This window comes from Ursus americanus, chromosome 3 (assembly GCF_024610735.1).
Source record: "Ursus americanus isolate L20-20 chromosome 3, mUrsAme1.1.p, whole genome shotgun sequence".
NCBI lineage: Eukaryota > Metazoa > Chordata > Mammalia > Carnivora > Ursidae > Ursus > Ursus americanus.
In genome coordinates this window covers 89,875,056-89,889,827 of record NC_142129.1, presented here as the reverse complement: position 1 = coordinate 89,889,827, position 14,772 = coordinate 89,875,056, and the positions used below count along the sequence as shown (strand labels likewise).

Genomic DNA, 14,772 nt, shown 5'->3' with positions numbered 1-14,772 from the left:
GTTTTCTTCTTCTTCAGAAGAAAACTGTTAAGATATCAAATCAACCCTACAGTGCATAGTTTCTGGGTGTGATTAATATAAGATAAATTAACTGTTTTATATATTGAACAAACTGTCTCTCAGCAGAAGCTGAATAAAATCAGTATAGTTCATCAAAGAAAATCAGTATAGTTCATCAAAGAAAATTTAGAAAATGTTAGAAGAATTGTGTTTAATTTAAAAAGAGTCTGGGCCCAGTTGGGACTTTAGATGATTTCTATTAAGCCTTCAATAAACATATAATTTATTCTGTTTATACAGCTCCAGAGCATTTGGAAGCACACAAACTGCAACTTTATTTTATAAAAGCAGCTTAATCTTGCTACCAAAACCTAAAATAGCACAAAGCACATACACAACAACTGTACTTGTAAGAGATTCAAAAATCCTACTGAAGCTCATACAAATTGAAACCAAAGCTGTATCCAAAAATATTCCAATCAGATTACGTTTAATTTATCAATTCAAGGAAGGAAAACCTAATAACATTCAGTATATCTATCAGAGAAAAAAGCTATTAATATGCCAAAAAAGTCATCTGAAGAAAGCTAATAATCAGTTCCTAGTTAAAAGCAAAGATCTCACCCCTAGTAAACTTAGAATGATTCTTGAAAGTTGGGGATTAAAGAGTGCACTTGTGATGAGCACTGACCGTTGCATATGTAAGTGTTGAATCACTAAATTGCATACCTGAAACTAACATTACCCTGTATGTTAACTAACAGTAATTTAAATAAAAGGTTTTTTTTAGAAGTTTATAATGGTACCTCTCTCAAATCAACAACCAAGTCTTACTGAACAGTAAAATGCCAGTAAAACACGACAAAAACATTCATTACTAGTAACTGCTCTAAGAAGTTAGTAAGCAAAATTATCATTATTTTTTTGGAAGTTAGTAAGTAAAATTGAAGACAATATATAAACACTGAAATAGAGAAAAACATAATTATTGATAAAGATGACTATCTTCCTTGAAAATCCAACAGAATAAAAACAGAGTACCTGGGTTAGAGGAAATCATATATAAAAAGCAAAAGACTTCCTACATGTAAGTAACAACTCCTTAGAAAATAAAATTTAAATAACTCCACAAAAGGAAAAAAAAATTACTACAAGGGACTAGGAATAAACTTTAACAAGTACACAAATTCATTAAATACCAAACTGTAAAATTCTGTATTTTAAAACAGTTTCAATAAAAGAACCAAGGATTTGTTTCTATTTTCTTTTGCTGAGAGGATACTTATCTTCTCAGAACAATTCTAAAGTTCACCTTAAAGAAAACAAGAACCAAAGTACCAGCTAAAATGTTTCTGAAAATTAATCTACCAGAGATTACTATGACCTGTAGGGACAACATAAAAGTGTAATATAATATACACCAGAAAACAGAGCCTAAATACACATCTAATAATTATGAAAGCAACCATCAGTGAAGAAAAAAAAAGAGGCAAAATTGGTAATGGGACAAATGTGTAACACCATAGGAAAATGGGGAGTTATACCAAAGACAAAACAATACCCCATTAAAAAACCAACAGATTTTACTAAATAAAAATTTAGAATCACATACATAAGTAAACAATATGAAAGAGAGGGAAAGGTAAATGACAAATTGGAGAAACACATTTGCTACAAAATGGATTAATATCCTTAATATAAAACAAAGTTTTAAAAATCAGTACAAAAGACCATCAATCCCACAAGAGAAAATGAGATATAAAATGAACTGTCAATATATAAAAGATATTTTTGTCCAAAATACATGAAAATAATCTCACTATTAACCAAAATATTCGAAGTAATATAACACTTTTAACTAAAGGGAAAAGATTTCAAAAAGAAAGACAATAAATACACAGTATTAACAATACTGTGAGGTAAACAGATAAAGTTATATAGTGCTAGTTAATTAGAAGATTTATAAAATATAATTAGGTAATATACACCAAAGTTTTAAAAATTACATATCCTTTTACATAGCAAGTGCATTAATAGATATTTAGCATAAGGAAATAAAGATTGCAAAGATTCAGCTATAGCATGTTCACTAAAAGCAATGTAGTATGAAACATTTAAAAGCAAAACAAAAAACCTGGTTATTATGGTATATCTACACCATACCATGCACTTTGAAAATTACTGTAGAGGTATAATATCAATGTGGAAATGTATTACTGATGTTGAGTTAAAGCAGATTATAAAATAATAGGTACTTGACTGATCTATCTTTGATGGTATTAAATAACAGAGAACGTATTTAGAGCTTGCACAGTGCAATACAGTTGCCACAAGTCACATGGGGCTATTGAATACTTGAAATGTGGCTAGACCAATGTACTGGAAGTGTAAAGCATACACTAGATTTCAAAGGCTTACTACAGCAACAACAAAAAGAATATAAAATACTCAATACTTTGTTATACTGATTACATTGATCTATTAGATATACTGGGTTAAATAAAAATACGTAACAACTGATTTTTTTTAAAAGAGGCTATGAGATTATTTTAAATTAAAATAGAATGGCTTGCATTCTGTTTCTATTAGAACTGAATTAGAGGTATAAGAATTGAAATAGGAGAGCTAAAATTCTCTCTCTATGCAGATAACATGATCTTCTGGTCCCTGAAAAAGACATAAACATTCAACGAAAAAATTATAAAAACAGTAACACAATTTAGAAAAATAGCGGAAATAAAATATACAGTAGTCATTAACATAACTACCGGTTAAAAGACAAAAGGGAAGAATCCATTTCTAATAAGAGATTAATTTTTTTAACTTTGGAAATGTACCAAATCCTTCAAAGATACACTAGTAAGACACTCTTATATAAGACAGAAACCTATACACAAAAAAATGCATACATTCTTAGATAGGAAGACTCAACATGATAAGATGTCGATTTTCCCCTAAATAATTTATAAATAAAGCACAAGCTCAATTTTTATTTATTTATTTATTAAAGATTTTATCTATTTATTCAGAGAGAGAACTCAAGCGGGGAGATGGGCAGAGAAAGAGGGAGATAGAATCTCAAGGGACTCTGTGCTGAGTACGGAGCCCCATGCAGGGCTTGCTCAATCTCACGACCGCAAGATCATGACCTGAGCTGAAACCAAGAGTAAGACGCTTAACCAACTAAGCCACCCAGATGCCCCCACAAGCTCAATTTTTAAAAATAGAGTTTTTTTTCCTACAATTAAACATAAAGTTGACGTTATATCCACATAGAAAAATAAATAAATAAGAAGAGCAATGAAAACACTTAAAAGAGAAAAGGGAATCTGGCATGAGGCTCTACCAGATATTAATTAAGGTCTTTAACTAAGAAGTGTAATACTACTACATGAACATGAAATAAAACAGAAATCCAGAAATATACCCAAACACGTATAGAACTTTAATATATGATAAAAATGGCATATCAATTCATTGGGACAAAAGATGGACTTATTAATCAGAAATATTTGAGCAACTGAATAGTGAGAAAGAAACAGATAAAACTGATCTGTTCCTCACAACATATACCAGCAATAAAAAAGCACATGAACCAGTGCTAAATATAAAAAATAAAATCATGAAAACATTTTTTAAAAAACATGAATTTCTTCATAACCTCAGAGTGAGGAAAACTTTCCTAACTAGGATTCAAATCAAGAAGAAATAAGGGGAAAACACTTTGATAATGTGACTATGTAAAAATAAGAATCTGCATGGCTAAAAACATTACAAATTTAGAAGAGTAAAGCAAACTGGCAAATACTCATTTACAACTTATATTCCAGATAACAAATTAATATCCATTATAAAAAGTCCCTCTAAGTTGGAAAGAAAAAGATTAACAACCTTACAGAAAAGTGGGCAAAAGAAGACAGATAACCCACGGGGGGGGGGGGGGGGGTACAGCAAATTGCCATTAAATCAATGGAAAGATGCTTAACCTTGCTCATAAGAAAAATTTATTTTTCAAACTGAAACTTCACCACAATAACAAACTGACAATAATCCAAAAGAATGACAGCAGACTCTACTGAAGAAGCTGTGAGAAACACTCTCATACACTGCTAGGAATCTGGTAATATCTAGTTTAATCACATTTAGCATTTCCCTTTGACTTAAGCCCAATTCTAGGAACCTGTCCCAAAATTCACGGTAAAAATACAAAATGATGTAGGCACAGAGCTGTTCAATGCAGCATTCTTTTTTTTTTTTTTTTTAAGATTTTATTTATTTATTTTGAGAAAGAGAGAGAGCACACCAGCAAGGGGAGGGGGAGAAGGACAATCCCTGCTGAGCAGGGAGCCCGATGTGGGGCTCAATCCCAGGACCCAGAGATCATGACCTGAGCCAAAAGCAGACACTTAACCAACGGAGCCACCCAGCCGTCCCCAGCATTACTTCTAACAGTAAAATACTGAAAACAGCGCAAATGTCTATCAGTAGGAGACTGACAGAATCAACTGTGGCACAACCACACGGTAGAGTACTGTATAGCCATAACAGGGATGACGACAATCTCTTCCGATATAGAGTAATCTTCCGGATACATGATTAAATGTGAAGAACCAAGTACAGTACAGCATTTACTATTATGCTCCTTTTATACACAGAGGGGAGGGTGAATATATAGGAAAGAAACTAAAATGATGAATGGAACGTTTTAAAAATAAAACCCAGTTGCCCATAGGTAAGGGCGAGAACAAGAATAAGAGAAAATGGAACTGGGACTATTCTGAATGTGGCCTATATTAAGGTTTTGAGTTTGGAATCATGTAATGTTTTACATGATTAATATACATCATTAAACCACAAAGGGTGAAAAAGTAATGCCTAAAAATTGGAAACAGATGAACCTAAATGTGTATCAAACTGGCTGCATATGGTCTGTATCACAGTATTTTGACTAACTATCCCCAATGGGGACTAAGAAATCTAAAACTACTGAATAAGGTGGTTTTCTTAGTAATTAATATTAGTATTGTTATCTTAAAATTATATGTATATTGTAGGACTACGTTAATATCTTGGGAATCAAGATTTTTAGTTAAAAGACAAGTATAAGATCAAAAAATATAAACCCTGTTCTTTTAAATTAAAATCATCACTGGTAGGGGTGCCTGGCTGGCTCAGTCAGTAGAGCGTGTGACTCTTAATCTCAGGGTTGTGAGTCCAGGCCCACATTGGGATTTTTGCTTGTGGAGCCTACTTAAAATAAAAAATAAGTGAGTTTCTTTAAAAAAAAAAAAAAAAAATCATCTATGGTAGCCAGCCACCAAAATGGCCCCCAATGCTTCTTATCTCCCAGTATCTATGGCCTCCCAGATTCCAGGACGGTCTGTGTGACCAACAAAGTATTGCAGAAGTGATAATGTCACTGGCTACCAATGCAAAGTCACATAAACATTGCAGGTTCCATTTTACTTTCTTGGATAACCTTCCCTGAGAAAAGCCAGCCACCAAGCTATCAGGATAGTCAAGCAACTCCGGTGAAAGGTCCATATGACGAAGAACTGAGACCTCTCACCAATAATGGAACTACAACTTGCCAGTCATGTGAGGGAAGTTGATTCTTCAACTCTGGGCAAGCCTCCTTGTGACTCCAGCCCTAATAACATCTCATGACAACCTCATGAAAGAACCTGAGCCAAAACTGCCCAGCCAAGATGCTCCCAAATCCCTGCCCATAGAAACCATAAGAGATAATAGCTTCCAGCATCATCTTTGAAGTATAACTGCCAAAGAATTGGATTATATCTAAAGAAGCTTCTAGATCTAATTACCATCTATAGGAAATATGTGAGTTAGAAGAACAAGCTAAAAGGAAAGGAAGCATTTAGCCAAATCCAAAAAGTGGAATGAAATTTCTAAAAAGCAAAGAGAAGATACTACAGATTCTAGGAGACCTAAAATGATAATTAACCATATACAATATAGATCTTGTTTGCATCCAGAGTCAAACAAAGCTCCTATAAAAAATATTTCTAAGGTAACTAGGTAAATGTAAACATTGACTGTTAGATAATATCACAAATTTGTTGTGTATTTTATTAGGTATAAGGCCCTCTTTCTTTTTTAACATAACCACAATTTCATCATCTATTATAGACAGATGATTAATCAAGTATTTATGTTTACAATATGATGCCTGGGATTCACTTAAAAATAGTCAAGCAAAATAAAAACAAGTAGGGAGAGAAATGAAACAAGTTTAGCAAAATGTGGTAAAGATAAATGTGAGAAAAGGCAACACTGGGTTCATCACACCATTTTCTTTATTTTTAAGTATGTTTGAGTATTTCAATAAATGTCTGAAACAAAAATGAATAAATAAAAATGTTAGCAGGCTTTCAAATTATCCAGAATTAATGGATATATTCTTCCCATATTTTAACTTCGGTTTTATTTTTATCAAGGTTATATATTTATATCATTTTAGGCAATGTTTCAAAGTCAACGTTTCCAATCGTTTCAAACGCTTCAAACTGTGTCATGAAATCAATTTAGTAGGTCACAACCCACATTTTAATTTTTATTTATTATTTTTAAAGATCTTATTTTTAAGTAATCTCTACACCTAATGTGGAACCCAAACCCACAATCCCAAGATCAAGAGTTGCACGCTCTACCAAATGAGCCAGCCAGGTGTCTCACAACCTGTATTTTTAAGAAGTTTTTTCTATTACATGTTATTTTTCCTTACATTGTATTTAAACAGTAGTAAAATCATATGTGGTAATATTTTTTAAAATATAGCATGGCAAGTAAACTTTCATTTTGGTAGGAACTTATATAAATACATAGAGTTAGCAAAATGTCCAATATCAAAATTCTAAGAGCAGTTTATCTCTGTGTGAGCAGATGGGTGATTTTTACTTTCCTCTTATGCTGCCATTTTCTGACTTTACTACGAGGAACACAAACAGTGATTTTTAAATATATTAACAACTATGTCTAATATACAATTTGATAAGGAAAAAAAACAAATAACCCAACTGAAAGAAATGGCAATGTCACAAAGAATGCACATGGGAGATCAAAATGATTAAACACGTAAGATGCTCTATACCTCACTAGTAATCAGGACAGTACATTTTCACCTATCAGACTGACAATATCCAGTGATTTCCAAATGAAACTCACAACTACTACAACTTTTTGGCAAAATAACCTGATTGCCTGTTAATTAAAAATACAAATGTCTGTTGACTTAGCTGTCCCACATCTGGGAATAAGCCAAAGGAATTAACAGCACCAGTATGCAAGTATACATGTATAAGGCCATTTCTAGCAGTACTGTTTGTAATGGAAAAAACAATGGGAAAAATGGAATGCTCATAAAGAAATGGTTGAATAAATCTGTATATTCATACTGTGGCACATTATGGAGCTATGTGAAAAAATTTTATCACCTAGAGATATGTTGTATTCTTTAATAAGAAAAGTAAAATACAGAGTAAAAAAACAATTAGCACCAGGACTTCCTGATTCTGGTCTGACACGCAGGGAATTTGGAAGTTACTATACCCATCATCGTGACAAGAAAATAGGAGAAGAAACTGAAAATCAACAACTCTTCTTAGATCCACAGAGAACTGAGGTCACAGAGCAAACCCCTGCCCCCCAAATTAGTGAGTGAGACAGGCGGATACAAGAGTCACAACTCATAAAAGCAGAAGCCCAGGAACACAACTCTCCATAGGAACTATTACTAGGGTAGGAAAGCCCAAACCATAACTGATGAATTGCTGGATACTCTGTGTGAACAAGTTTGACAGTTAAAAACTCCAGGGGATCCAGCCTTAGATAGGCTCCCATACTTCTGCCAGTTTTACCACCAGGAAACCTACCAGGTTATCACACTGATGATGACAGAAAAATCGTACTGTGCTTCTGGTAAGGGGAGGGGGAAAACAGTCATGATGAAATGCACCCAGAGCATTCTGTTCTTAACACAGCCTGCTTTCAAGAGAAATTTTTATTACCAGAGATTAACCGACTGGGATTCCACAAGAATCTTTGTGATCTGACAGAGAAAAAAATATCCAACTCCAGAACATTCTAGCCTTTGACTCAGAGGAAGGAAATACTCCACTGCAGCATCCTTTAGTATTCCTGTCTTACTTGAGGGGGGAAAAAAGCAAGAAAACTGAGAAAACACTTCTGAAGGACACAGCTCAATACTATAGGCTCACTAACAGACCAAATCATACGAGTATAAAATACTTTCCCTCCCCCTCCATAACTTACCACCATATAAATAGGGCTCCTGTATAATAACAAAAGAATACAACTAAAAGAACTACACATCCCAGACATTTTAAGAAGTCTCCAGGGAACACAAAAGACAACAGGGGAGATCTTAGCCTCTGACAGAGCTTCCGCTAATAATAAGCACAGTCTAACCACTAGGAAGATAAACATAAAACCTAACACAAAAAGCCAATCTACCTTAGTTCCTTCTATCCAATACACTGTGTTTGGCTTTCAAACAAAAATTACAAGGTATTCTATAACACAGTCTGAAGAGAAAATGTAAGCACTGTCAGAGTCAGAGTCAGATACAGCAGAAAAACTGAAATTAATACACCAGGAATTTTAAAAACTATGATTAATATTCTAAGGGCTCTAATGGGTAAAGCAGACAACATGCAAGAACAAATGGATACTCTAAGCAGAGAAACAGAAATTCTAAGAGAATTAACAGGAAATACTTAGAGATCAAACACTGTAACAAAAATAGAGAAAGCCTTTGATGGGCTAATCGGTACATGAGACATGGCAGAGCAGACAATCTGTGAGCCTGAAGATATCAAGAAACTTCCAAAACTGAAATGCAAAGAAAAATAAAGAACGAAAAATACAAAATGCCCCAAAAATGTGGGACAATTATAAAAGGTGTTAACACACATGTAAAGAGAATACTAGAAACAGAAAAAAGAGAGAAGGGAAAACAAAAAATATCTTAGGTAACAATGGCTAAAATTTCCCCAAATTAGTGATAACTCCAAACCACAGGACCAGGAAACTCAAAAAATATCTGGGAAGACAAATATAAAAACATCTACATCTACATACTTCACATTCAAACTACTGAGAATCAAAGAAAAAAAAAGAAAAATCTTGAGGGAAACCAAAGGGAAAAAAACACCTTACCTATAAAGTAGCAAAGCTAACAAAAATTGTATCAAATTTCTCCTCAGAAAGCAAAGATACTGCTGAGAGAGAAATTATAGCACTGAACGCATATATTACAAAAGATCTAAAATCAGGAACCTAAGCAACCACCTCAGGGAAAAGGGGCAAATTAAAATAAAAATAAGCAGAAAATAAAAAGAAAATTAGAAGTTGATTCTTTGAAAGGACCAAATAAAATTTGGTAAAATAAAACCTCTAGCCAGGATAATGAAGGGAAAAAAGAGAAAATGTGCAAATTACTAATATCAGAAATGAAAGAGAAGACATCACTATTTCTCTCAAAAACATTTCAAGGATAGGGGCGCCTGGGTGGCTCAGTCGTTAAGCGTCTGCCTTCGGCTCAGGGCGTGATCCTGGAATCCTGGGATTGAGCCCCACATCGGGCTCCCCCGCTGGGAGCCTGCTTCTTCCTCTCCCACTCCCCCTGCTTGTGTTCCCTCTCTCTCTGGCTGTCTCTCTCTCTGTCAAATAAATAAAGAAAATCTTAAAAAAAAAAAAAAAAACATTTCAAGGATAGCAAAGGAACAGAGGAACAATACTATGCCCACAAATTTGATAATGTAGATGAAATGGAAAAATATCTTGAAAGGCACAATGTACCAAAAGTCACAAAAGGAGAAATAGACAATCTAAACAGGTCTATGTCTTTTTTTTAAGATTTTATTTTTAAGTTATCTCTACACCCAATGGGGGGCTTGAAACCATAACTGTGAGATCAAGGGTTGTACACTCTGGGGTGCCTGAGTGGCTCAGTCAGCTAAGCATCTGCCTTCGGCTAAGATCATGATCCCAGGGTCCTGGGCTCAAGCCCTGGGTCAGGCTCCCTGCTCAGCGGGGAGCATGCTTCTCCCTCTCCCTTTGTTCCCCCCCCCCAACTCATGCATGCTGGCTCTCTCTCTCTCTGCTGTCTCTCTCAAATACATAAAATCTTAAAAAAAAAAAAAAAAAAGAGTTGCGTGCTCCACCAGCTGAGTCAGCCAGGCACCCTTAAATAGGCCTGTATCTATTAAAGAGAATGAATCAATAATTAATAACCTTCTAAGACCAAAAGCACCAGGCCCAGATGGGCTTACTGAATTTTACCAACAATTTAAGAAAGAAACTACATCAATTCTCTACAATCTCTTCCAGAAAATATAGAGACACAGACTACTTCCTAACTCATTTTATAAGGCCAGCATTACTTTAATACCAAAACCAAAATCACACAGACCAGTATTTCTCGTCTGTGATGTAAAAATCGTCATAGATGTAAAAATCCTCACCAGGGCGCCTCGTGGCTCAGTTGGTTGAGCGTCTGCCTTCAGCTCAGGTCGTGATTGGGATCGAATCCCATGTGGGGCTCCCTGCTCTGTAGGGAGTCTGCTTCTCCCTCTGCCCCTCCCCCCAATCGCTCTGGCAATCTCTCTCTCTTTCAAATAAATAAAGTCTTTAAAAAAAAATCCTCACCAAATTTAAGCAAATCAAATCCAACAATGTATGAAAAAATATATACACCATGACCAAATGGGATTTAGTTCAAGGTATGCAAGCCAGGTTCATCATTCAAAAATCAATTAATGTAACCATGACATTAAGGCTAACAAAGAAAAATCATATGATCATAGCAACAGAGGCAGGAAGAACATCTTACCAAATCCAGCACTCACTCATGATTTAAAAGAACCCAAACTCAGCAAACCAAAAATACAGAACTTCTATGAAAGATATCTACAAAACCTACAGCTAATATCATACTTAATGGTGAGAGAGCTCCCACCAATAAAGAACAAGCCAAGAATAGCCCTCTCACCACTTCTATTCACTGTCATACTGTAAGACCTAGCTAATGCAGTGAGACAAGAAAAGGAAATAAAAGGTATACACTGTTAGAAAGGAAAAAATAAAATGTCTTCGTTCACAAATTACATGACTGTATATGTAAAAAATCCCAAAGAGTTATCAAAAAAAGTCCTGGAACTAATAACAATTATAACGAGGTTGTAAGATATAAAACTGATGTACAAAGTTAGTTGCTTTCTTATCTACCAGCAATGAATAACTGGAATTTCCAATTAAAAACATTATATGATTCACATTAGGAACAAAAATAATACTTGTTATAAATCTAATAAAATATGTACATGATCCATATAAGAAAAACTACAAACCTCAATGAAAGAAGCAAAAATCTAAACCAATGGAGATACTCCATGTACATGCACAGAAGACACAATATTGTCAAGATGTCATTTCTTCCCAGCCACAGCTATGCATTTATCGCAATCCCAATTAAATCCTAGCAAGTTCTTTTATGAATACTGACAACCTGATTCTACAGTTCATAGGGAGAGGCATATCTGATAAAGGACTGGTATACAACATGTACAAAAAAGTCGTTGCACTCAACAGTAAGAAAACAAACAAGCCAATTAAAAAATGGGCAAAAGATGTGAACAGATACCTCATCAAGAAAAAGAAAAAACCCACACACAGATGGCACATAAACATATGAAAAGATTCTCAACATCACATCTCATTAAAGAATGGCAAACTGAAACAACGAATGGGGTACCATACATACCTATTACAAAGGCAAAAAACCAAAACACCGACAACACCAAATGCTGGTGAGGATATGTAACAACAGAACTCTCATTCATTACATGTGGAAATGCAAAATGATACAGCTCACTTCTGAAGACAGTTTGAGGAGGAGCTAAAATAGTAGCAGAGCAGGAGGACCCTAGGCTGGTCTTGTCCGTGGAACACAATGAGGTAACTATCAACTCATCCTGAGTACCCCAGAAATAGGCCTGAAGACTGACAGACAAACTCTACAACTAAAGGGAGAGAAGCACCCTCATCAAAGAGAGTAGGAAGGGCGGAGGTGTGGTTTGGGGCAGAAAGGGATCACGACTGCTGTGGAGAAGGGGGAGCCTTGGTCGAGGAAATGAGAGAGAGAAACACACAGAGCGAGCAAGAGAGACAGAGGAGCACACAGGGGAACCCACAAGGAGAACACTTCCCCAAAGCCATGTGCTGGGAAAAAGAGAGGGGCTGAGTTTTGTGAGTTCTTTTAGCCAGTAGGGCTTCGAGCCTGGAGTTTGAAAGGTCGGTGGGCTGGGCTGGCCTACAGCCCTGACGGTGCTGCCCTGCTCCTGGAGAGAAGGCAGACAAACACCCTGGGGGCAGAGGGCATGGGAACAGCCATCTGAAGAGTCCTGTAGCACATGGCAGGGAGATGATCTGCCCTTCCTAGCGTCATCGAAGAGAGGTAGTATTCCTGGAGAGGCCTCACTGGACACACAGGAGACCGCTGGCACCATTTCTCTCCCCACCCTTCAGCAAAAACACGGATGCACCAGCAGGAGGCGGCACTGAGACGACATAGGCTGCCTCACTTGCTTCCAACAAACCCCACTTCCTGCACTCTGGTGAGACTGTCTTTCCAGGTCAAGCTTGCCTCAGGCCCAGCGCCGTGAGACCCTCCCCCAGAAGACCAGTGCAGGCCCCTGCCCACATCATATCCCTAAAGCCTGGAGTTTGAAAAGTCAGCACGCTTGGCTGGGAGAGACCCCACAGAGCACTGCGCCACTCCTAGTGAGGAGGCAGGCCCACAAGCCAGGAGCAGATGGCCTGGAAACAGCAATCTGGAAAAGGCCTGGGACACACCTGGAGGAGATGATTTGTTCTTCTCAGCTTTCCTGAGAGGCAGACTGCTCTCCAGGGACAAGGGAGGTGGCTGGTGCCATTTTCCTCCCCTGCCACAGAGCCACCTGAGGTTGTAAGCAGCACAGCAAGGACTCGGGCTGCCTAACTTGCTGATGCCAAGTCCCACACCCTGGTACCCTAGCAGAGCTGCCCTTCTCAGTCAAGCCTGCCTCAGTCCCAGAGTGGCTGGCCCGTTGCCCAGAAGAGCAGCACAAGCCCCCACATATACCTCGTCCCGACTAGAGAGTTCTGCGGGGCTGCAGTTCTTGTGCAAGCGGCCTCAGGTCCCATTTCACAAGCAGAGCAGAGCACACCTAGTGCAAACTCGCCCGCCACATTCTGGCCGGGACCAAACACTGTCCACATGCAGCTGCGAGACCCTCTGCAGATGACCGGCCTGAAGGCTAGAGCAGCCGAACCACAGCAGCAGAGCGCACACAGTACTCACAGAGATGCCAGACACCGGGCACAACATACTCTCTGCTTCATAAAGCCATTTCTCTCCAAAGTGGGAAACAAATGGACTTTTCTTGCACCCAGAAGAAGGCAGAGACTTAGACAAAATGCCAAGATGGAGGACTTCATCCCAAATGCAAGAACAAGAGAAAGTAATGGCTAGAAATCTAAGTGAGACAGATAGAAGTAACACGCCTGATGGAGAATTTAAAGCAAAAATCCTAAGGATACTCGCTGGGATTAAGAAAAGAACGGAGGACTTCAGGGAAGCCCTTCCCACAGAGATTAAAAGAGTTTAAAAAAAAAAGTCAGAAATGAAAAATACAACTGAGATGGGAAACACTTGATCCAATGAACACGAGGATGGAAGGAGCAGATCTCTCTACAAGACACTTGGCAGGCCAGAAGGGAGTGGCATGATCTATTCAGTGTGCTGAATTGGAAGAAAACTCTGATCACAAATGGTAACATTTCATTTTTTTGATGGTTGAGGAACAGTCCCTAATCCATACACACACATACATACACACACACACACACACACACACACACACCACACCTTCTTTATCCATTTATCTGTTGATAGACATTTGAGCTCTTTCCATAGTTTGGCTATTGTGGACACTGCTGCTCTAAACACTAGGGTGCAGGTGCATCTTCTGATCACTATGTTTGTATCCTTTGGGTAATGCAGTTGCTGGCTTGTAGGGTAGCTCAATTTTTCACTTTTGGAGGAAACTCTGTACTGTTTTCCAGATAAATGTGGAAATTAAGAAACAAAACATATGATCATAGGGGAAGGGAGGGAAAAATAAAATAAGATGAAATCAGAGATGGAGACAAACCATAAGACTCTCAACTACAGGAAACAAACAAGGGTTGCCGGAGGGGAGATGGACGGGGGGAAGGGGTAACTGGGTGATGGGCATTAAGGAGGGCACTTGATTTAATGAGCACTGGGTGTTATTCGCAACTGATGAATCACTAAACTCTACCTCTGAAACTAACAATACACTATATGTTAATTAATTTAAAAAAAGAATGGGAAAAAATCTGCAGCCGAGATGACTCTATCCAGGAAGGGCACCATTCAGAATCGAAGGCGAGATCAAGAATTTCCCAGACAAACAAGGACTAAAGGAGTTTGTGACTACTAAACCAGATCTTAATTATTATTGTCAAGATGTCAATTATTCTTGTGAGATGTCATTTCCCAGTCTATTCTTTTTTTGGGTGGTTAATTATTACACAGAATGCCATTATTTTTGTTTTGTAGAATCTATTTATTTTCCTGTTACCTAATGAAATTTTTTCTCTCTCTTTAAAAAAAATAAAGACAGTTTGAAAGTTTCTCACAAAACCAAATATACTCTTACTACATGA

The 14,772-nt window shown here is 37.1% G+C and overlaps 1 protein-coding gene and 1 long non-coding RNA gene across 4 annotated transcripts in view; one reads left to right on the top strand and one right to left on the bottom strand.

Annotated features, from left to right (window-relative positions):
- Nucleotides 1-14,772, bottom strand: part of CDK13 (cyclin dependent kinase 13) — a 117,103-nt gene that overhangs the window by 41,271 nt on the left and 61,060 nt on the right. The window lies entirely within an intron of this gene.
- The window catches only part of LOC123789434 (uncharacterized), a 60,401-nt gene that overhangs the window by 29,154 nt on the left and 16,475 nt on the right, over nt 1-14,772 (top strand). The gene's annotated exons all lie outside the window — the stretch shown is intronic.